Here is a 25,951-nt window from a genome sequence, read left to right on the forward strand (position 1 = left end):
TCTATTTGGGCTCTGACAAGGACAACAACCTAGCTCATTTTCTCTCGTTTTTTCCTCTCCCTTTGTCATCTTTTGTCTCACAATCTCCACCTCTCCATCTCATTTATCTCCTCCGCTCTTTTCTTCTTTGCTCTACATCTGCCACTCTAATATTCTCCACCTGCCCCTCTCTTTTCCTCCTCTTTTTTATCTGCTCTCATCCCCATTCCATGTTGTATTTCTTTTCTTCATCAACTCATTTATTATCTTTCTTCATTCTCTCATTTTCCTCCTTTCTTCACCTGTCTCTCGCCTTTCTTTTTAATTCTCTCTCTCTCTCTCTCTCTCTCTTCTCTCATGGCCTTCATTACTTCTTACTTTTCCTCCCAACCTCTCTCTGTTTGTCTCTTTCCATCATGATAACAGTCTTCCTTTAATAGGAAGCCATCATTCACAATACAAGTTTGGCCTGTGAGTCTCCTCCTGTTAAAATCCACCAGTTAAAAAACACACACACACACACACACACACACACACACACACACACACACACACACACACACACACACACACTCACCACCCTCAGCACCCAACACTGAATGAGTGCAAAGTCAGCATCTCTTTTATGGAAATTAATGGGGAGTGTGAGGAGATATGGGGGTCAAGACAGGGAGGGGGGGATACAGGGAAAGGTAATGAAAGGAATGACAAAAGAAAAAAAGTAGAGAAGGAGGAGGAAGGGAAATGGGCAGAGAGAGAGAGAGAGAGAGAGAGAGAGAGAGAGCAGGTGAAAGAAAAGACAAAAAATGGAAGAGATAAATGGGAGAAATACAGCGAGAGAGATGGAGAGTGAGGCAGAGAAAGGCAGAGGGGCAAAGTCAGCATCTGTCATGGAAATGAGTGGGGAATGTGACAAGTTATGGAGTCGAGACGAGAGAGAGGGCGGGAGTGACTGAGAGAGGGAGAGGGAGGTGTAGTTGGAGAGTCTACTGCCTTGTTGGTTCTCAGAGTAACAAAGGTGACAGAGGGGAAATGGCTGATTTGGTTCTTATTATGTTGCAACGCCTAATGTTTCACTTTTTTTGTATGTGGCATCTTCACCGGACTGTATCGCACACGGCATTCTGCTAAACAGTCCTAGGTGTGTGTGTGTGTGTGTGTGTGTGTCTTCATTCTTGTACTGGTAAGGGTTAAAGTTGGGTAGGTAAGTTAGGAAAGGGTTAAATAGTTAATCATGTTGAGCTTGGCAGAATGGTATGACAAATAAGAAGGAATATGGAGTTGTATTGTTCATGTATACTTCATATTAGGATGTATTTCTAGGGTTGTTGAGAGAAATTCCCTTTTTGTTTTACGATGGTTTGGATCCGTTGTATTATTAAAGTGCTCATGAATCTGTATACCTTTGTGGAAATCTAATAATCTGTGTGCATTGGTGGTTGTTGGCCTTGTGTGGCTGGATAAGAGACATCACCCCCATATTACAAGCTCTTATTTCTTTCTATCACAACTGTATCAGCTGGTCAGTTTTTGCCACAGTTGCCAGAAGGGGGCACAAAACTACTAACTTAGAGTGAGTACAGGCCAAGCACAGAGGAACGCAGGGCATCCACCTCTGGCTGGATTTCATTTCCAAGTTTTATTTGTGTGGACGTTTTATCTCTTATTGAATTTTTTGATGGGCACCTAAAAAAAAAAATCTCCTAAATTGTCTGGATTTTTGTTGTTGTTGCTGGGTGCACTAATGTTGCTATGAAATAAAACTAAGGGCATACATAAAATAACAGGAAAGTCAAGGCACGTTTATTTGTACAGCACTTTTCAACAGCAAGGGAATTCATGTGATTTGCACAAGACGTAAAATACATTTAAGAAGCAATGTAAAAGACAATATAAAAAGGCACATAAATAGGATTTAAAGAGTCAAATGAAAGAGTTAAAAGTTAACTAAACTCAAATTCAAACAATGAAAATAACGCAACAAAAAACTGCAGGGCAATTCATAGCAGAAAATGAATAGAATAAAAGATGATTAAAAAGCAATAAGGTAGTGTTTGCAATAATATAAAACTTGCATGAGTACTGAGACTGAGTTAAAAAATACTGCAGATGTTTTTAACTCGTATCTAAAAATTGAGGGAAACCTTACAATGAATGCAGCAAATGGAAGAATTCAAATCTACTTCAAAAGCGACTCTTAAACCCCACCAGAAATGTCAATAAAAAGGAGTAATTGCAGACAAATTTAAAACATAACCAAGGCAATGAACCATCTTGCAGAATTTCTTTTGCGTATGCTTGTTTGTGTCAGTTTCAGGACAGTTTAAGTTTTAATAAATGAGAAATCCGGCACAGGTTAAGTAGCTGAGAGGCAGGGACAAAAGCCAATTTCCTTTCTGCTTGTCACCTTTTGTGCCAAAGCACATTGGAGGATTGAACCTGCCAATCAAGACTTCAACCAGCATGTTGCCCCCGCAGCAAGACAATGACAAACCCCCTTTTTTAGGCTTAACCCTTTGAAGGGGCTTTTAATGGCATTTTAGTGACACAAACACAACACACAATATGCCACATCATACATACAGTGATATGAGTGCAACAGATCAGATCAATGGCAATTTTATTTATTTATTAGAATATATATATATATATATATATATATATATATATATATATATATATATATATATATATATATATATATATATATACACACACACACACACACACACATACACATACATACAGTATAAGTGTGACTTCTTCTTCTCGTTTTTTGCAGCGTTTTACTGGCTGTTTTTTACTGGCCTTTTCCTTCAAAAAGCCTTTTAGTATTCAAGCTATAATTCCCCTTACAGTCCTGGAGTTTTGAAAATCCCTGAAAGTCTGTGGATTTGGAGGAAATAAATAGATTAAATATTTCAAATTGGATTTATTGATACAAATTTAGCGCCAAAATCCATCGGCTTGCCAGACTTATTGCAGTCTAAGTCAGTTTTTTATGAATTAAAAATGATGCAGTTGTTTCCCCTTCAAACTTTTCACATTAACCATACAAATATGAACTTGGTGCTGCATGTGTCTATGCAATTAATTCATAATAATTAGTACATTTTTTTATTTATTTCAGAAAGTCCACAAATCCATTTGATATAAAATGAAATAATAATATACTGTACGTAGAGAATAAAAGTCGTTTATACATTATTTCTTTTTAGTTTATGTGTTCCTCAGCAGTGCAGGCTGAAAGAGAGGGGGGGGGGAGAAAAGCGAGAAAGAGAGGGAACTGGGTGCGAAAGCAGATTGAAAAAACTCCCCTCGGCCAGCCAAGCATCACAGACATCAAAGTGAAGACATTGTTTGGGAGGAACAATGGCTGCCGTCACAGTCCAGGAGTTTGTGTGTTGTTGCGTGTTTGCGCTCCCAGAATCCCCCTCTGACGGCAAAATCACTGGATTATCAAACCAGCAGATGCAAACCGCAGAGAACAATATCATCCGCAGCCCTCAGAGGGGAATCCTCAGAGACCCGTCTGCAGATAACATCAAACAGAGAAAGTAGGTACTTCTGCTCAAAGCCAAGAAACTCCACACTTATTCATTTGGATGCAATCTTATTTTCTTATACACGCAATTTAATAAACCACGTTAAAAAGTAGCTATGACGGTAACTATTCAAGAATACTTTTCAACTACATAAATGTTAGAGTGTATACATTGATATTTGACAAATCACATCATTGTGAAATGTTGGACTGTACATTTACGTTGAATTACTGGCTATAAGTTGAACTACTTTTACACCAACTTTGCCTGAAATGACTGTGATTTATCAGTATGTTGCTGTAGAAATACAGCAGTTAAATCTGACTTTTAAGTGCAACCATTAAATTACAGTGTAAATCACATATAAAGAGAAAAAATAGAATGTGAAGATTTGAACTGGTTGCACTTTCAAATAGGCTAAGCAATGGGCTGATATGGCCGAAATCTTTGATCCTGATATAGGTCCTTTCATATCGCAATAAAGATATATATCACGATATAGCATGTTTTCTGGTTATTCATTATAAATAAATAGTCCATATGAAATAACCACATGGTAAACCATACTCTACTCTTGTATACTCTTGTGAGAATTAAATACTTGACAAATGTTCATTTTAATTAGGAACTCTAGTACAAAATGAACATAACGTGCAAGGATCAGAAGATTGTAAAAATGACGCAAATATTGCCGCAACGCAGTTCGGCCTCTTGTTTTTCAACATCGCGATAGAAAACGATACAGAAAAATACATACGATACAGCATTATTAGGAATGTATACTCTATACTTGTGTATACTCTGAGTGGACTGTCCCGGTCAGCTGGGAGCATATGGGATTACCATCAAACTGTGATTTGCTGTGTCGACATCCTTATAACCTCTGGGAAGCTTCAGCCATGGAGGTCCAGGCTACCATGCCTTCCCTGACACTTCAAAAACCCCAGGCAGACTGGTGGGGATAATGCAAAACATAGACACGGACTGGAATATAGAGAAACAGACAAAAACAGAGAGAGAAATGGAGATGACACAAAATATAGTTTTTGAACATATTCTGTTATCCTGTCGCTAGTACACTTTTCATGAATTTACAGTTTTCATAGTTGCCGCCGAGACTGCCTGTGATTCTGAAATAGTCTGTTTGAGAGGCAGAGATCCATGGAGGGAGTCCATCTGCTGGCCAAACAGCAAATCAATAAAAGATCAGAGTAATGGCAGGACACACACATACAAACATACACAGAGGTTCAGTGAATTAAACCAACACTAATCACACCTTATTAGCAGAGGCTCAAGTGAACGCCAACCACATCGATCTGTGGCTCCGATAATGGGAGTCATTAGTGTTTTAATGAAGCCAAGCTTGGCAGAAACGGGGAAAAAGGTAGAAGAAAAGAAAAAAGAGTGAGGTGACTAACACAACAGTGAGAAGAGAGATGGGTTCAGGTATAAAGGGAAGGAGACGTGGAAAGGTGATGAAGAAATACGTGAAAAAATGGATGGATGGCAGATCGGTGGTGTGGAAATTGATGCTGAAACTGCTGTGGAAAAAATGACCAGATGCATAATATTTTAAAGCAGCAAGAAACTTCTTATTTCAATGTAATGTCAAACATTTTGCACATAAACTCTTTTATTTTCAATTCTGCAAATAACACCCCACTCATATTTCTTGACTATGTTTTTTTTAAGTTAAGCAGCTTGGCCTTTCTACACAATCGTATCCCGCCCTTTCCTTATGTTTCCTATTATTAGCGTGTAGCTTGTTAGTCAAACTTGTTGCTGACAGAGGAAGCAACTTGTTGAAGGAAACATGATGTAGGCCACAGACTGTTGAGCCAGATTGGCAACAGGCACTTACCAATGTGTTATTTCTGCACAGGCAAATCCGTTTGACCTGCATCCTTGAGATCATCTTAAACCATTAGGCGTTACTTGAATGAGAACGGCACTTCTGAGTTTTTTGTGTCTGGCAGTGGTCCTTATCCTTATTTGGAACCAATGAGATAATTGAATTAAAGCAATAATGTGACCAACTTCTACTGAACATTACAGTTAATGAAAAGCTAAATGGGATGGGAAGAATGTTAAACGTCTCTCTAAGGTTTTTGTTTTTGGCAGTAGAAATAAACTCATAGGGGCGCCTGGGTAGCTCACCTGGTAGAGCGTGCCCATATATAGAGGCTCATTCCTCGACGCAGCAGCCCAAGGTTCGACTACGACCTTCGGCCCTTTAATTTGCTGCATGTCATTCCCCCTCTCTCTCCCCTTTCATGTCTTCAGCTGTCCTATACAAACAAAGGCCTAAAAATGCCCAATAAAATAATAAAAAAAAGAAGAAATAAACTCCTCAAAGGGCAGAGCTAAAATAGGGTTTTGTGTTAAAGGGGTACTCCAGCAATTGCACATCAATAAAGTTGGGGAGACTCCCAAGTGACAGATTTAAAAAAAGAAGGTCAACATTGAAGCAGCAGTGGCTAAGATATCCTGACTTGTGGTCTCCGGTCGAGCTCCAAAAACACTCGTTCCTACATTTCCCATAATGCAACTCAATAACTAGGGAGTCTTTTTTTCCCTGAATAGCCGACCCTCATTAACCGATCATTAACCGTTAACCGACACTGGCAACAGAGTCCCAATTCACCTGTCCAGGACGCCCGGACCGGATGGTATTAGGCCAACTTAAATACTTCAAGCGTGGAACAGATCGTGCAGTGTCGTAAATCGTCGTAAAACAGGATTATCATCTGCGCATGCGCATGTCGAATTGTGCAGGCAGCACAGATGGCGTACCCACAGCAGCCACTTTCCTAGAACCGCTTGCAAGTCTGCACGACCGGTATATGTCCGCAGCTGTCCAGAGAATACGTCCGAGCCCGTCTCCACCACATCCACCTGCGGGGTTGTCAGCTGTGTGTCTGCCTGGCACGCTCTGTGTCTAGGACGGCCGATTTAACCCGCCAGCCCTCATCAATATAGTGGCATGTGTCACGTAGCTCTCCGCTGTGGCCGCCGTCCAGCAGAGAGCCAGGAACTTAGCAGGAAAAAAAAAGAGCGGCTTAAAACGCAACTTGCAAGTGCAAAGTTAGAACTAGCAAGTTACCTAGCAGTTAAGAAATAGATTGTATAGCCTACTTTTCTTTTACCATGCGAAAAATGTTTCACGGTTAAACGGTTCATCATTAACATCCCTATCAATAACGTGCGTCAGACATCATCAGGGTCATATTCTCAGACTTTAGAAAGCTCCCTGGAAAGAGAGAGAACATATGACAACTATTACAGGCTAAGTAGTACTCTTTGTGAGGTGTAAACTCAAGTTCATGTGTAAAATTGGTGTAGTGCCCCTTTAAGTAACTGAGAGCAAGGAAAAAAAAGCAACCTTTTACTCAAATAAGTGAAGGTTCTTTTGAGTAAAATCTCTGGTGGTAGAATTTTTTTTCATACTTGATTTCAGTCTATAAAGCATTTTTCTTCCAAGTACTGTTTATAAAAGTAAAACTCCAATCTGCACAAAAAAAGCAATGAAACAAGCCTGGGGATCTGACTTAGGGAAATGCTGACACGTACAAATGCAGTGTATGTGTTTAGCTGACACTCTTATCCAGAGCAATGCAAAATAAGTGCAACAGTAGAAAAGAAAAAAACCCGAGATAACCAAAATCCCAAGCAGCTGTTGTGCACCCAGACAGTAGATGTGACAAACATTTGTCTCCCCTTGAAATGATGACGGGAAATAAAGAAGAGCTGGGTAAAGAAATACGAGCTGAGGAGCTGTGGTCGCAGCATTTATTTTGTCGGGAGTTTTTCCTCCGTGCTTGTACAGGAGGAAGACGATACGGGAGGGGGGGTGGGGGTGGGGGTCTGTGATTACTACAGTGTGCCAACAGTGAAGAAAAATGACGTGCATGTAATAGTTTCCTGTCTCCTGTAGTAGCTGATGGGGTGTTTCATGCATGAGAAGTGCCTCTGAAAACACAAACTAAAGACTGGAGGGTTTTCATCCACTGGACAGTAAAACCATTGTGCTGTGGAGTGTAGTACAACCAGTGTTTAGTGATAACGTGCTAATGGGTCCTTTCCTTGCCTCCTTTATTTTGTTATTACAGAGTAAAGCAGAAGCTGACTACAAGCACAACTGTAATGTATTCAGATATCTAAAAACGAGAGTATGCTTAATGTTGTAGATATGTGGAGGGAAAACACTGCTGTAACGTTACTATGTTTACTCATGCACTGAACTTTTTGAATTACTTGTACTTTTATTAAAGTATTTCCATTTTATGCTTCTTCATACCTGTACTCCAAATATTGTGCTTTTTACTCCACTAAATTTGACAGCGCAAACTTTGATTCTCAACCTCCCACATGCTTACTTATTTCTTATCCTTTTCGTTTCTCTCGTCTTCTCGCCTCTTCTTTTGTCTTTTGTTCTTTTTCTCCCAGTTGCTCGTCCTTGGCTTTAGCCTTTTCCACATCCAATGTGGACATTTCTGCTGCTGAATGTCAGCAACCATCAAAAATGGCATCAATTTCAGCCTTGTTAGGCCTCCACGCTTGTATACGCACACACATACACAGTGGTTGGCCAGCGGCTGACAATTGTAAACCAATCCCTCTATTGCTGTCAGCGAACAAGTGGCCACCCGCTGGGTGAAAAAAGGGCACCGGAGAAATGCTCTCAATCACTTTCAATTAATCCCCCCTCCTCCTTGCTTGAAGGGACAGTTTTTTTCTCCATGGGGTGTGTTTGAATGGGCACTCTGCAATATATTTCCGGCTCACACCAGACCTGTTGGCATCATGGAATCATTAAAAAAAAGAAGTAGTTGACTCGTAAAGCAGCAAGCAGGAATCGTATTTGTTTAAATATTGAAAACATTTTCTGCCACAGTTTCCTCAATAATACATCGAAATTCCCCTTGTTGTGCTTTCCAGACAGTTCTTATCTCATGCTAATAGTGTGGATAATGATAATAGAAGATAGTGGATGTGTGTGTGTGTGTGGTTGTGGTGTGCGAGATCAGCAGCTTCCCTGCTTGAAATGATTAGAAGGCTGGGGCCATTATGAGCTCCTCTCTGCCTTTTGTATCTGCTGTAATGAATACTGAGGGGGGCATTTGGAGTACTTTGAGGAACTAACAGCCTTTTTAATCCTTTAATCCTGAGGAAAACCAATTTCACCCTTATACACACGCACGCACACGCACACACACACACACACACACACACACACACACACACACACACACAATTTGAAAGAGGTTTCACTGAACCTATCGTGTGCGTGTGTGTGTTTAACCTGCTCTCGTTAATTTCCCGGCTCAGAGACCTGGTGATCCTGGAGATTAGGTTCATTAAAATCACATATTGTATGCACCGTGGTGTGTGTGTGTGTGTGTGTGTGTGTGTGTGTGTGTGTGTGTGTGTGTGTGTGTGTGTGTGTGTGTGTGTGTGTGTGTGTGTGTGTGTGTGCATGCTGGGATCAAGTGAACAGATAGGGAAGGGTCATCAGTGTTGGGGTTATCGCCCTTGTAGGCCCTACCGCACACACTCTGTTTCACACACACACACACACACACACACTTTCAGATGATCCCCCCTGTGGCCGCCGTCAGCAACGTTTGCTGCAGTTTGACCCTGACAGGCTTGAGTCCTACTTGTCTGTGAAACGCCCCATTGTGACGAGAATGGGGGCATAATCCTTAGCTCCCTAAAGTACACAAAACACTCTTTATTTTAAAAGGCAAACACAAATACACATTGCATAAAACATGGCAATGTTTTAAATGTCATTACTATTATTTTCACATTTAATAACACATTTTCGTCAAATCCTTGCAGAAAGTGAAAACCTTTATATGATTGTTTACATTTTTTAACAGACTTTTCTTATTAGGGCTCCTAATATGGTTTGTATATGTAACCATGTCTTTTGGAGCTATAAATATTGGTTGAATAATCAGTCAGTCAGAAAATGAATCGCCGACTATTTTTATTCCTCCTGCATGGCTGCAGACTAATAATCATTTTAGTAATTATTTTAAGCAAAAGTGCCATATGATTATATATGATATGATGATTACACCTTCATAAATGTGAAAATGTTAACATTATAGTAAGTCTTTACCATATAAGCAGCGTTGAGAGACAGCTTCATGTATTGGAGTAAAACATAAGAGATTGTCCTCAGAAATGTAGTGAGTAGTATAAACGTAGCATAACATTTTAAAAATGTACAATTTAGTACTTTGCTTAATGACAGTACTTGAGTGCAGTCAATATACTAAATGACTTTCCAAAACTGGCTCTATTTAGCCTAATACTTGCATGGCTCCTCAGTACAGAAACAGAGTGTTGGGATACTTGATGATGGCATGCCTGTAATGCTGCTGCCATCCTACTAGATCGTTAATAGCAGTTTATTACATTCACCTGTTGTGCCAGGTGTCAATCATTCCCTAATTAAAAAGACACGGCTGAGGGCAGGGCCTGAAATGTCATGAGTCTTATCATTGTGCAGCCTACAGTTTTTTTTCTCTTCTGTAAAAGTGTTTACATATGGCTTATAAGAAAACTATCACACTCCCATGTCCTGATACATCATGGGCAGCTAGTATTCTAAAATATTCTATCAATGACAGCTGGATTCTTAAAGGATTACGTTTAAGAAGAGCACATGCAGCTCACGCAGTGGTTATTGAGAGAGGTTGATAAGGCAGCAGGGGAGGAGGGTGTGTGTGTGTAAATTCCTTTATGTGCTTGCAGCATGTGTGTATTTCTTTTTTGAGTGTGTATCTGTATGGCTGCCTTGGCGTCTGCATGTGTATGAGGACGGTTGAGAGTGTGCATTACTCCAGGCAGCATCTCCTATCATTGCTTCATAATGGAGGAGTGTCTGGGGAGTTTTATCACTGAGCCTGGCTGTTCGGGGGACTTGGGGGCCCAGGGCCCTGCTCAAAGGGCCCCATGATGCTGAAAAGGTGACTGAATTGAAAAGAGGGTAGGGACATTCTGCTTGTCTTTATGTATGTGGGTGGGTCTGTGTGTGTGTGTGTGTGTGTGTGTGTGTGTGTGTGTGTGTGTGTGTGTGTGTGTGTGTGTGTGTGTGTATGGGAGAGACAGAGAGGCTCAATCAAGCAAAAGTGTGTGTGTGTGTGTGTGTGTGTGTGTGTGTGTGTGTGTGTGTGTGTGTGTAAAAGTCAAGAGGGCAGGACACAAGAGAGCACCACAGAAGAATCGTCTTCCCAGCATGCCACAGGGCTTCCCTTACTCCCTCCATAGGTGCGTAGCAACATAATTAAACAGATAAAAAACCAACAGCGAATGTGGGCACTCAGATAAGGTCTAATGAGAAGGAGATGGGACAGAGAGGGGACAGTGACGCAACCAAAGAGGAGAGGGGGGGGTGGATAAAAAGAACAGGGAGAGGAATGAAAGGAGATGAGGCGGGAGACGAAGACATGAGGAAAGAGGGAACAGAGGGAGAGAAAAGGCAGAGAGATTCAGATCAGATGAGGGTTATTAGTGTGAGATGACACATCCGAGGAGTCCAGGACAGGCGATCTGATATCTCTGCTTTTACTCCTGCGCTCTCTGTCTCCTCTTCCTCCGGCTTGAATCTCACCATTCTGAAATGTTCTGCTTTTGTAACATTTATAAACATCGATAAAGCAAATGTTTTTTTTGTGTGTGCATTCTAATAAATAATTGTGGTACACACATGAGAGAATGGGGATCTCGTCAGGACATACTGCGTCTTACTTTGTGTGCCAGCAGTATTTTTGGAGAAATGTTCCAGTTCGCCTTGTGGCCCAAAACAGGAAAAAGACGCTGTTCTTCAAGAGTAAATGAAGCTTTCTTGAGTTTCTGGAACAAGCTGATGGAAAACCAACTTCCAACATGTATATTTTCTTCTTCAAATTATACAGAAAAAGAAGAAGCAGAGTACAGGGTTGCTGGGAATTGTAGAATAATAGTGTTAACAGCCAATGCAAATGAACTGATTTTGAGTGTCTTGATTCAATGGGTTTTTTGTCAATACTTCTGGAATTATGAATATTCTCCAACAAGTGAAAAAGAAATTTAAAATTGAATTGGAATGCTGAAATGTTTAGTGTAAAAAAAAAAAAAAAAACAAGCATTACGAGACAATTTTTTTGCGGTGTTCCTCTCTTTCTTTGCCTCTCGGCCTATCTGATCTCCCTCTCTTTCTCTCCTGCTGCCACCAACTGCTCCGTGTCCATCTGTGTACAACATCTGCTCTCTGGGAGGCTTCACTGTTTATCTATATCATCCTGCAGCAGATTAGCTGACACCTCTCACCCCTCCTGCTTTGACCTGTCCTGCTGTCTAACCCCCATACACATTCTTCTACATTTCAATAGCTCCATTCCTAAACACTGTAAGTTCTCTTTGGCTTATCATTTTTGTTTTCGCAATGCGAGTGATTGTTATTCACTCATTGTGTAGTATAATGATTTGTTTGTCTGTTGATGTTTCTTTTGGCTCGATTCCTTCAATCATTTGTTGCAGATCGTTTGGCTGTGACTAAGTTGGCAGTCAAGACGCAAACACAAAGTGGGCCATATCCTCATAATACACTCTCCAATCAGGAATAGCTCAGTGGGTAGACAAGTCATCATTGCACCTGCAGTGTAATCTGATGGATGCACTTTGCAGAAAGAAAATGCTGCATACAGATACATTTATTTTGAAATAGGATAGTAAATAGATGTGATTAGGGGAAAGTACAAACATGAGAAATTGCTTGACACACCCGTTCCACCAGGGCCTCCAAAATTGTCGTTTTAAAATCCCAGTTCCATTTCTGGTTGGAATCGTGAAGCTGGTACAGTTTATTTCCAGGAATAAAAACGATGATTTGAATATATTAGCAACTTGTGTATTTCCCTAGTCGGTCCACCATGATGAAAATGAGATCTCTTCTTTATAAATCACTGTAATACTACTGTATTAGTATAGACTAATGCCAACACAGATTTGGTTCCTCTTCAAAATGTCAGTGACCGACTGTTCTGCTCCTTGAAATGACGTCACCACGTGCATCCTGTCCTCCAAATGTTCTCCACTATGTGCCTGCATCATTTTCTGTGAATCCCTTGTGCATGGTCATGCCGTTTGAATCAAGCACGACTCCGCCACTGACAATGCAAACTAGTGAAAACGCATTTAATGACTACAGCAGGTTTTTGACTTACAAAAATGATGGTTTGATATGATGTAAATCTTTAAGATTATAACTTTAAATTAAGATATTTAAATCAGTATGCGTTTGTGTGTTAGGTCATGAGGGTAGGGGCTCTAATATACCACACTCTGTTTTTCTTACTCAGCACTATTAACAGATTTTGGTGGCAATCATTTATTTATTTATTTTTTAGATAGTGGCCTGTGGGTAGACTCACCAAAAGTCAGTGTTGTCTGACTGTGACATTTTGGATTTGTCACTTGATGACACCAGAATTTATCTTTGTACTTATCAAGGTTATTATAGTTTTGCATTTTTCATTAGTTTTTATTTTTATTTCGTTTTGACTTTTTGTTTTCAAATTCAAATTCAGTAGTTTTAATTAGTTTTTAAAGCGGGTTTGCTAGTTTAATTTAGTTTTTATTTTTTGAAAATGCTTAGTTTTAGTTTAGTTTTTATTAGTTTTAGTCTTTTTTTGTAATATGGGTTATTTGTCAGGGGATTCAAAAACATCAGAAAAAGTATTGTGTAATAATAACTTAACAAAAACATCATACAATTTTAGAAATATGTATTCAACAATAACACCAGTACATAAATGTAGCCTACATATGGTCATAAATATGTAAACAGTCTACACAAGACGCCGCAGTAAGTGCAAAATGTGTAAGTGACGTGTTCCAGGAAAAAACCTAAATAGCCAACAGACTAAAGAAGACATGAACAGGTTTTTTCAACTTTGGTTGGAGTAAAGTGGCGAACTTTTTGAAATCAATCGGCTCACACAGGTGAAAGCCTTCCTGTAGTGTTCTCTGTCCTGCTGTTGTCTCTGTCATGCTGCCCTGTATCCATACATCCATTTCCTGTACCGGGCTTAGCTTCTGTTTCGGGGAAAGGGGGCTTCGCGTTCTCCTTAACGTAAGCTAGGTTAGCCTCCTAGCTTGTGTGCGCTTCTCAAATGTACTTTCAAATTCGTGGGATTCCACTGCAGGGCACTTTATCTGACACAGTCATAATCAAATAGGACTTCCGCTTTCTTCCGACTTTCGGTACCGCCATGATGCCAGGCGAGAGGGACGGAGCCACGGACATGTTGTGTTCAATTTGACGTGGAATGTCGGAATTTCTGGGTTCCCAGTCGGAAACTGTACCATGTCATGGTCGGAGAGATATAACGTTATTTGAAAGATCAACAAAGACGAAAACTAAGGACATTTACTCGATAATTTTATTTTATTTTAGTTTTGCAAACAGACTTTACAGTTTTAGTTTAGTTATCGTTTTTTTGTAATGCCTCGTTTTTATTTTTATTTCAGTTAACGACAATGTTTTTTCCCACCTAGTTTTCGTTATTTCGTTCGTTAACGATTATAACCTTGGTACTTATTGATGAGAGTCTACTGAATGTTATGTGTCTTACAATGGAAGTGATGTGTTTTTAAGAGAGTTTAACTGGAAGTTGAAGTAGTGGCTTTAATGTTGACCAGTTTAAGTATTTGGAGCCATTCTCACATCTTTCTTTCTTTGGGTCTGGCTTCGTTAACAGACCGCTGTTTAATCCGGAGGAGGTAATGGTATCGATTAACACAACCAAACCGGTTGAATACCCAGCAATAAGATGATCAATCATATCTTTAGAAGTCCCGGGCCACATGTTTTAGCCCCCGCATTAATTCAATCCCCATTATCCGGGCTAAGGAGGAGGCCGTAATGGATTTGTGCACTCTAACAGAAAATGGCTTTTTGAACCAACAAACAATTAGCACAAAGAGTTTTGGCAAACCATACCCATATTATCAACATAATGGGAAACAAGCCTGCAGCTTTTTAAATGAGCTAGAAAATGGGGGGGGGTTTAATAATGTGTACAGAAAGTTTTCAACTTTAATTTATCATTTCAGGAGAGTCCATTAATCATAGCAACTGTGAAGCGATGTTTTTCTTATTGATTTTAATTTATTATTTAATCCCCTTAGTTAATTTCCCCACAAACTACTTTTTGGGATTTTTTGTTTGCTGCTTGTAACAAAATGGGCTTCATACGTGTGTTCATCACTACAGCATTACAAATGCGAATAACAAATGCAATGCGCATGAATATGAAGGTAAAGTGTTTAAATCAGCTGATGGAATTTGCAATCTTTGCCAACAGCATGCAGTCATTACGGGAGTGACAAATACAACTTCTACTAACAGAAGTGTCAAGATGCTCACTTGACTTGACATACCTGCATTTTTTTTCCTTTCATTTTCCTAGACCTACTCTATCTGTAAAGTGTCTTGAGATAACTCTTGTTATGATTTGATACTATAAATAACATTGAATTGAATAACAAGCCAAAGAGGACAAGTTTAAAACTGAGGCCGATTCAAAGGCTCCATGTACTGTATATGCATTCAAAATAGCCATATCATTAAAAAATCATCAAATGATCCAACTCATAGCTGTTTCCGGAGCTTTCGGCTGCATCTCCCCTATATTATGGGTTGCGATCTTTCACCCATTCGACCACCTGTTATCACGTGAAGTGCCATACTTTGGAAGAACGTGAGATGTGGATGAAAGCTCTGGAAAAAGCTAGGAAGAGGACGCAGTCGAGCATGAACTATTCTATGGCTCAGCCTTATACTCTGTAGTTAGTACTAGTCTGAAAACATGCGTTTTATATCAACTATTTCTCTAAAAGATTATCTCTTTTATGAAATAACCAAAAACAGTTGTAATTTTTCAGGCCAGGCTTGACATTATAACAAGATTTCATATATTATTTTTAATTTTTTTTTATTGTGCATTACTTTGATACATAGTTTTTCTTAATTTTGTCTGTTATGTTTGTCACAATACTGTGTTAAGGACCACATCTCTTTTGAGACGAGGGTTCAATGTCACTGAAGTAAACCAAAGTAAAAAGAATAATTCCCGTACAAGAAGGTGGAGAGGAAAATGGAGGCTAGTAGGGATTTTATTAAACATGATGACTTGTCTGTCGGGTAAACAAAGCTTCCTCGCCTGGTGGCCTAATACTCTGAAAAAGTGCCAAATCAGCCGGTGAGGATTCAGTGTGTGTGGGGATTAATGCTAAAACCCGCGAGGCCGTGGCACCCCTGTATGCAAACACAGTCCGCTACGTTAACCCAGTTTGATATCACAATGCATAATCTCTGCTTTTTGAAAAACACACACACACACACACACACACACACACACACACACACAGGCCTAATCTCTTCTTCCTGCAACTGTCGGGGTGTGACCTCTACGGCCTGATGCCTGCTGAGTGACGGGCCGCTCATCTCTGCACAGCACGCTGTGTTAGGCTCACACACACACACACACACACACACACACACACACACACACTTTTGTACAAGACATCTTGTTATTTTTGTGTGCTGGTGTATTTTTTTTGATGTATAACAAAAGCACATCCCATTTTAGTGATACCACACTTCCTTTCTTGTTTGATTCCACCCTTTCTGATGTTTCTCAGTCACATTTTAGTGACATAAAGTGACCTGTCCTCCATCAAGCTATAGTCTGTTATTTTCCATCAATTGGAGCTTGTTTCGAAGAATGCATCTTCAACTTTATGACTAATTAAACAAATCCTCATATTCAGTTTGCCACTGACTTTGTCCCCAGTGTGTGTGGTTGTCTAGATTATGGCTACCTCTTTAGTCTTCTCTCTGGTGTGTTGTTTCAATACCAAACATGAGGTGACACTGAGTTAGACATGAACTTGGATGCGAAGACTACGTTCTATTTCCAGCAGTTAAGCGTCAGTCCAGCCTGCCAGCTCGACGTTCACAGCACTTTCAAACGCTTCACTAACCTCCCCTTCATATGTGCACCTGGCACGCGTCGGACCTGTGGACCAACAGCAAATACCCCTTAGTTAATATTTACACAGCATTTACAAAGCCACAGTCGGTTGTAGGTGCTCTGCAGATGTTTATCATTGTGGGCATTGATCCATGTCTTTCCATGCAAAGGTTGGACCCCGGAAAGGTTAATTGGAAAACAAGACAGCAAAACAGTTTAGAGACTTTAAGTCATGCTAAACTAAAAGTTTATTTGGTGTTTTCTGCTGGTGATCTAAAGGACAGTGAAAGTAGTAGATTTAATCTCTAGAAAGTATGTGACGTCATATATTTGTTGTTCAACAAACTGAAGGACCCTACACACTAAAAGGAGTCACACGTGACATTTAATAAAACATTGGGCACATTCTTTGTCAGACTGTACAATATCAATTTTTAGGCATGTAGAACTGTCCGTAGCATACGTGGTTAACCAAAGCGCTACAGTGTGATGCAAGTAGGAATATGTTGTGTCGGCTAGTGCACGGTTTTAGTCGAAGCATGCCATTCTTTTGTGCCAAAATCATAAAATCAAAGGCAGGGGCAAAGCAGGCTTCTTATTTTTATATTTCAGAAGCTGTATCAATACTTAGTTTGTGAGCTTACCAAACTACAAAGTAAAACTCTTGGCCGTTAGCTTGTAAAAATACTAATAGGCCCGATTGGCTCCCCCGCCCGCATCTTCCTGGCCAAAACAATGCAACATTTTATGTCTTATTCTGATTTCTGAATTGATGATGTGGTTTGTAGCAGCAGCCACATTGCGAGAGGTTGGACACTTTCACTAGGGCTATCTTTGGTTGCCAAAGCTCTAAATCAGTGGACGTGTGTCGGACCATTATTTTGGATTGATGACCAAAGACTTATGACGTATCTTTCATGATTGTCAACTTTTGTACAGTGTCTATACGGCCTTTTGTATGGTTACAGTGTTGTTAGTATTTCAAGAAAGAACATAATTGAATATCTAAAAAAATATCTAAAGGGGATTTTTGTGTCCCGATTAACAACTAAAGATTTTATTTTGGCACCAAACACAGCTTCATGGACTGTTTACATCTCTTCAGGATCCAGGAGGGTATATGTATGCCGCACAAGACAATAAAAATGACCTTACGGGCACTGAAAGTTTTCTCTGACAACTTACCTGGCACTATGTGAATGGTCCAATCTCCTCTGTGAGCCCAGAAATGTTTGCAAACACTTTTATTTCCAGGTTTGTGCTTTATATCACTTTGTGGCACGCTGGATCGGGAGCCAAAAAAAGGAGCTGAGAGGCCCTCAAGCTGAAGAAGAGCCACTTTACAAGCAATTCATCACTTTGCTGCAGCCCGTCTCTCCTCTCTCCCCTCATGTCTCTCTCCCACTCCCTCTCTTTCCACTGCTCTGGCTTATCTTTCTCACTCTAGTTGTTCTCCTCTCTTCCTCTCTGTCCCTACAAAATACCCCTACTCCCTCCTCCCCTCCAAACCCCTCAACTTTCTCCCCCCTCTGCCGCCGTCTCTCGGTCTCTGTCTAATCCTGGAGGAGAAAGCTTCGGTTCTGTTATGGCGTATGGGTATCTGACCTCAGCATCGCCTCTAATCCGGCTTAGTTCACTTAATGATGCCACTTGTGGTGCCACGAACGCCACCGAGAAGTCTATAAAAGCCTTCCATTAAAATGCAAATCCGAACTGCCGGAGAGAGAAGCTAAGCGACACAAGAGTGGGAGAATTTGACCGCGGACCCCTTCTTTTTCGTCTCTCAGCTATGCAGCCGATGCAGCCAACGCTCCCTCCAATAATAACTGATTCTGTGATTAGGAGCACTGCTGCGTGTTGCCGATGAAATAGACTCCCGTCCTCCGCAGAACAAAACGAGAAAGAGAGGGAAAACTCAACCTATTCCATTTCAGAGGAGACTCATGCATTTTTTTCCCCTGTTGTTGTCAGGAAATGAACAAATGGTTATCAATGTTTGGAGGGTAAATCTCCCATCTCTCGGCCAGGTTTTCCTAGCTGATACTATTTTCTCCGTACAAGGCAGGAAATGAAATTTCTCTGTGCGCCGTATCACCCCCCCCCCCGCCCCCCCTCATCTGCTCTACCTTTTTATCAGGATATTCTTTACTCAGAGAGAGAGAGAGGAAGGAGCCTCCTCTGCACCTCCAACCAGAGAAGTTGTCTCGAGCAATAACATGCCATACACATCAAGGCTGATACACACGGCAATAGAGTAGTTTCAATTTACAGAAGTATTTGTTGGAGGACGGATTTCTGACTCTTTTTTTTCTACGGAGGGATTACACCATATCATGTCCTTTACACTACTGTGTGTAACACTCCATGGCTGAAGTGGCATAAACCATGTTCATTTCATGTCTAAAAGAAGAAATTCACTTAAATTAACAAAGTACATGAGTTTCCATGGAGAATTAGTAAATTGGTTTTCAAAAATATGGCACTAGATTGGAATGCTTAATTTGTCTGTGTTTCCAATTGCAAATGTACATCTAAAAATAGATTTTATTCACCCAATCACCAATTAGCAAGTAGTTTATCAAGGGCACTATGGGAAAATTGTAGTAGGACGCTTACTTTGATTATCAATTAATCCACAGATTTTTTTTTTTACATTTTTTATAATTGATTAAATGCTGACTAAATGCTTGTCTCCAAACATCAGGACATAGTGAAAAAGAGCCTTGTTTTGTCCAGAACTGTTATATAAAACAAATCCTCACATTTGAGAAGCTGATCCCAGAGAATGTTTGTTTTTCTTTGTTCATTTGAATCCCTATTAGCTGCCTTATTATCACATATGCTTTCTCGCGTCCATATGGAAATCTGCATAACGACAATACAAATTGCCACCACTTACATGCAACTCACAATAATGTAACAATGACAATACATCACACAACAGCCGCACTTATATGGACATTAACTGAACAAAGTAGAATGACGTGATAGCCATGTGATATAGATACAATATAATAGGGGTGGGGGGGGGAAATCGATGCAGCGTAGTATCGCGGTATTTTCCATGGCAATACTGTATCGATACACAGACGCCAAGTATCTATTCTTATATATGTGTTGGTCAGTTTGTCTGCTTGACGATCCCATATTGCAGCAATACAGAGAAATGTATCTTTTTAGATGAAACAGATGTTGACAAAGTTTCTTTTTGGGGACATAAGTTGAAATTGGGAAAAATTTGAAGTTGGAAAAAAGGTTATGAATTGCAATATATCGCAGAATATTGCAATATGTTTAACTTGCAATCATATCGTATCGTGACATAAGTATCGTTATGATATTGTATCGTGAGGACTCTGGTGATGCCCACCCCTACAATATAACTTAACATACAACAAGATACAATAGATAATTTGACAATTTTGCTTGCGAACATGTTTCCAGTCATTTCCAGGCTTTATTGTCATACATCATGTGACAGTTCCCATTCTGGCACCCAAGTAGTGTAAGTGTGAAGAAAGTGTAAATCAAAAGAAATGCAAACTGGGAGATTAAACCACTGGAAAAATAATAGTGGCAGAAATTGAATTGTGTTTTTATTTGAAGAATTATGGCTAATTTCTAGTCCTGGGATGCCAAAGTGCTAACATTTTTATCAGGTCAGGCAGTGCTTCTCATTCCAAACAGCGTCTTGGAATAAAAATTCTTCAGACAACACACAAACATTGTTCTTGGCAGAGCATGGGTGATGAGGCAGTGTTGTTGGCTCTGTAGTGAAAACCTATTGAGAGTCAGGAGAGTGAATTTTGGGCCGCTTCACTGCCCTGTTGCCTGCCAGTGATTGGCCCGATTCCTGCTTTCAGAAATGTGGTCATGGTCAACACACACACACACACACACACACACACACACACACACACACACACACACACACACACACTGAATAAAACATATTTTGAGGGAATCTTGTACTATTGACATACAATTTGCAGAATATGTGTGAGACTATTGGGGTCAGTGCTGAAAAATTACAAATTTGTCATACCATGAAGCTATAATTCTTTCCTTAAAAGAGCAGATTAACAAAACACCCACCAATATTATTAAAAGCTTTCCTCAGCAGAGTAAAAAAAACGACCTACTTTAGCACAATATGTGGCCATACATTGACAATATTTCCCTTAATAAATGTCAAAACATGCAGTATAAAGCTCAGATACCTTTTGCACAGCACACAGCTTCAAACTGTACGTGCTGCATTTGACAGTACAGGCCCAGTAAATGTGTTTCTAATTATCGGTGTGAGAGAGAATCAAAAGCCCAAGGAGTCATATTATGCATCTGATAAATGTATAATATAAAATAAATATGTATAAAGTGGTGGGTAACCCAATAAAGTATAGACTTTTCATTTCTACATCACGGTTTACATTACAGTAAGTAATAAGTTCCACAAAAAGGAGTAAATAGAAATGTATTTTGTTACTACTTGAATAACTACTCTGAGTGATGTATATTTATTATTAGGTTAAAACCTTATATGTCAAATTACTCAACTTTTAAGGAAGGAAAACCAGTTTTGATTTCAATATTTATTCAAGCATGTAAACATTGAGCCTGCATTAACATTTTCAAACTTTTTAAAATTCATTCTGCACCTTAGATGACAGTAGTTTATCAAAAATAAATATATATATCGTATTAGTTACTAAGTTAAGGTACTTAATGTAAGGTAGGTCAGCCGTTCCAAATAGCATTGCATGTCTGTAGTAATTTATTATTAAGAAAGAAGCTGTCACAATGACTGTACAGTACATGAACTGCAAATTGTTTAATTTTGGTTACTTTTGATGCCGTCCACAAAACTTTATAATACCTATTTGTTAAAAAGTAGCAGATGTCTTCCTTGAGTCAATATGTTTTCAGCACACACTATTCTGAGGAGACAAAGTGTGCTATGTAGAGTATAAAACAATAATTTTCAATCCAAATCAGTCAAATGAACTGTTCCAAAGGACTGAAGATGTCCCATCTGTGCTCATTTGGCCTTCAAGTGCCCAGAGGGAATTAGGAGAAATTAACAAATGGCATTTACTCAAAATTGCACTATTACAAAAAACTTAAACCGTACCACAGTATACAATACAATGACAATTTTAAAACATGTAAAGGGTTGAAATATGAAGTAGGTAAAAGTACAATGCATGTCCGTGTGTCATCTGCATACCATATATGTTAGTTAAATACTGAGAGCATAGGATCAGAATTTTTACCTCACAAGTCTCGAGTCCACTTTAAATTATAATCAGCTACAATACCTTTAAAAAAAACAACTACCAAACTGTGTAAATGTACGGTGTGCCTCGTTGGAACAGCAGTGTCAAGTTAGTTGTGAGAAATGGAGGGTGTAAAGTGGGAAGGGCATGATGAGAGAGAGAGAGAGAGAGATGTGGGGAGCATCTGCCTGTGGTCATGGTTCATTCACTTTCGCTATGGCCTCTCCGCTCTTTGAAAGTGCAAGATGGTGAAAGAAAGAGAGCAGGAAAAGGGGGGGTAGTAGAGAGTTGGCATGGCACAACATTTCCCCTCGTTTTCATCTGCTACATTCATCATATCCTCAAGTCGATCGCTCTTTCCCCTTTTTTTAACCGCCCTTGTCGCTAGAACCCAAGGTCTCAGAGGAAGTAAATAAAAGGCGGGAGCTGTACCAAACTTGGGAATGATGAGCACTTGATCTCACAGCCTGTACAAACCAGGGGAGTGGTGCTCTTTTTGCCCTTCTTTTGACATAGCTTGTTCAAACGGTGTAAAAAGGGGGGAAAACGGTCAGAGCAGTTCTCAGGTTAAACAGATTTTTTTGTGGTCGAGACGGAAGACAATGAGCAAATTCACGAGCACACAGCTTCTCTAAAACATAGTTTATTGCTGTAGACAGTCCTATATCTGCTCTAAAGCCTCCCAAACTGCCTTGTAATCTTTTTTTCCCCCCTAAACTGTTCCTTTTGGAAGTCTTTCCATGCGCACTTCTTTAAAACGTGTTGTCCTGTGAGCCAGATCTGGTCAAGAGAGATAAACAGAACCAATCCTACGAAATTCAGTTGCAATCAAAAGAGGCTCCATCATGAGTTGTCTGAGGCTCCCCTGTGCTTCTTGGATGGGCCCGGGGTTTGGGGCGCTATAGGGGGGCGGGGAATTGATTTGTGTGTACGCCGTGACAAAGGCAGGGTGTTTGCATGTTAAAGAAGACTTTTTAAGGAAAGATGTGAGGTCACTGTTTCACTGTTTCAGAGGCCTTTTGGCGCAGCGCTGATAAGGCAACACAAGCCGGCGTATTCGACAGGGGGAAGATGTATCTGCTTGTGTTATAGCGTCGCACCCGGCCCTGCCCCGCCTCGGCCCCGCCCTCACCCAACCTCAAATCTATAGCGTCAGGAAGCGAACCGTCACTCTTCGGACTCCTTACCAATCACATGTTGACCTCAAGGGCGTCAACGTTCTAAACTGCTCCCAGTAGAAATGACAATGCAATCGACAACCCATGTCTACAAGTTCAACTAAGAAATCAGGTCCGTCAGAGGTTTTATATTCTGAATTGCTAATTTCCTTTCAAAACTGACAGGCTGCAGCCAACACGGATCCGTGTTCCACGAAGACGACGCTCATTCAAAAGATAATCCGTTTTGTACTTCTTCAGAAAACCTTGCACGTTCGAACGTGACGTCTTTGTCAGCACTTTCTCATGTCACAGGTTTGTTGTTGGTTGTAATGGTAATAGCTGGCATTACAATGACAAGATAACTGATTAGGTAAAATGAGCGATTCTGTTGAAGGGGTAAGGTGCTGAATACAGAAAGAAGCGAGATGGAAGAACTGAACCAGCCGAGCGAAATCCTGCCATCGTGTCTTCAAATAAATACGGGTTTGTGCACCGCAGACCACTTCTGTTGTTAAAGATTTGGTCCTTTCATTGCTTTCTGATTAGAATTTGTTGAGCTATCACAGTATTGTGTTTAATGGTAAGTTAGTGATAAGGAAGGCGTCTACTGTTTCTCTTATGGTTAATGTACATTGTAATCCTTGTTTTCTTTTGTAGCATTCCATTTTATATTGAAGTGCATGTGTTTCCTTCAAGTGAACATGTACTGTATCTTAAGACTTTAATAGATATAAACGTATAAATAAATCATTGTATGTATTCTGTACAAACTATAACAAACGTTATCCAGGATTCCAGGATGTGTTTTAAAAGAACAAGGCCAAAATAACACTAATCATACTTTGCACTATTGAGCCAAGATCTCTTGCAACTCCTCTTTTTATGAAAGTTTTCTTCAGTGGGTTTTGAAGTAGAGAGTCTACATCTCTTTACTTCCACTTTGTCCTCTCTTCATCTTTCTGTATGCCGTCTTTGCTGCATCTCTCTGTTGGCTACACTCTTTCATTTGTGAGTCCTTTGTCCTCTTTTGCGCCTCCGTTTTGTCCCATTAACTCAGACGTGTCAAGGCATGCCCATTGCTAGCTGTGCCCAAGCCTGAGCATGGCAAAGCAGGACAGATGGTTGCTAGGGAGGTTGCCAGGGCGGATCAGTGGGCTTGTGTGTGTGTGTGTGTGTGTGTGTGTGTGTGTGTGTGTGTGTGTGTGTGTGTGTGTGTGTGTGTGTGTGTGTTCAGTCTCTCAAAGCCACGCTTCACCGTCAGACAATGGCATCGCCGGCCCACACCGGGGTTGGGTTGTGGCACCAAGCCGCGACCCAATAATGCCGGTGCCGCTGAGGGTTGCGACCTGGAAACGGGGGCCGACTGTGATAACAGCTTGGCCGAGCGGCGGGGAGGACACCTTGTCAGTGTCGCCACGTCGTAACGCGTGAATGTCACTGTCCTGCTTGCCCGCCTGCCCTCCACCTCTTTTTCTTCCCAATCACCCCCCCCACCCATCACCACCACCTCCTTCCAAGCCCTCCACACACACACACACACACACACACACACACACACACACACACACACACACACACACACTCCTCCCTCTCTTCTTCTTCCTTGCAAGTCCTCCATCTTGAGAAAAACAACATGTCCTAGTAAGATATGAAGACCAGAACCAGGCGGAAAATAAAGGTTACCGTTGATTTGCTGCGCCGTTCTATTCTCAGCTCGGTTTTGAATCCACGCCTTGGCAAAGGGCTTGATTCGCTTTGATCTCCCCTTCTGGAGACTGTAATCCTTGTCTTTTGGTTTATGGCGCATTGTCAGTTTTGCGTGTCTTCATCGAGAATGGTCTGTCTTGTGTGTAGCCATGCTACAGATACCAGTGAATTATAACATTAGAGACCTGTATTTATGGGCCTGTGGTGTCTTTTCCATCTCTGAATGGATTCTGAATACATTGAATACACACTTACTGTTTGTTCGTACAAAAGACCTCGGTCTAACAAGTGGATGAATAAATGACAGTGGCATATAATTCCTTTTAAACAGGAATTTGATATGATATACTTAAACATGCCATATGCTGAAACACACTTCAGTATGTACACTTGTATTTTCAGAGGGTAAAATCCTCACTGCTTAATGTGTGTTTCCGAACAACTTTCAGTAGAGTGTGCTGTTCGAGGAGGTGCAGAGACTCCAAAGTATGTGTAAATTTAAACTTGGCTTAATCTTAACAGGACAGATTACACTCAGCAGGTGAGTCTGTGAGTAACAGGGACAGGCTGCTAGCATTGGCATGGCGCCCCACCAGCAATAACTCTAATGGAGCACTTTCATAGCTCCTGGGAGGGGAAATCAAGTGATGTCAACCATGTCATAATCGAGACCTGGCTCTGTGTAAGAAAGTTCAACTTTAAAAGAGCGAAAGGTTGGGTTGGTGAGGGGTTTTGGGCACAGGCTTATCATGACTATGATCTGACATCTGTGACGTCTGATGAACGTGACTGGAGAAATCACTGTGCATCTGACAGTCTGGAATATATTTGACTATCAACATTTCAGGGCTCACTTATATATCTTCCTTACAAGTTTAATTTGTGATATAGGAAAGAGTTTTAGAACTTTCTTGCCCCGTCACAAGCCAAACTATGACGGACTTTTTCACCAATTACGTAATTTTAGAGTCTTATAATACAGGAAATATTTATTTTCAGCTTTAACATACTGCCAGTCCTTGCTGCAAAAGCCAAGCAAATACATTTCACACTGAAAAGATATCTTCAATCAAATGAAACACTGTGTAAACAAAACCAGCGGCGGGTGACCGTGTTTCAACAAAGAGGCTTCGTTCTTCAATTACAGACCAAAACAAAACAAAGATATTGTTATCTGTCTCCCCGTTACACTCCATGTCTGATGTCTTGCTCTCACAAGAAGCTCCCTCCGGTTTTCTCCGAAGGAT

This window comes from Sander vitreus, chromosome 24, assembly GCF_031162955.1.
Source record: "Sander vitreus isolate 19-12246 chromosome 24, sanVit1, whole genome shotgun sequence".
NCBI classification, from domain to species: Eukaryota; Metazoa; Chordata; class Actinopteri; order Perciformes; family Percidae; genus Sander; species Sander vitreus.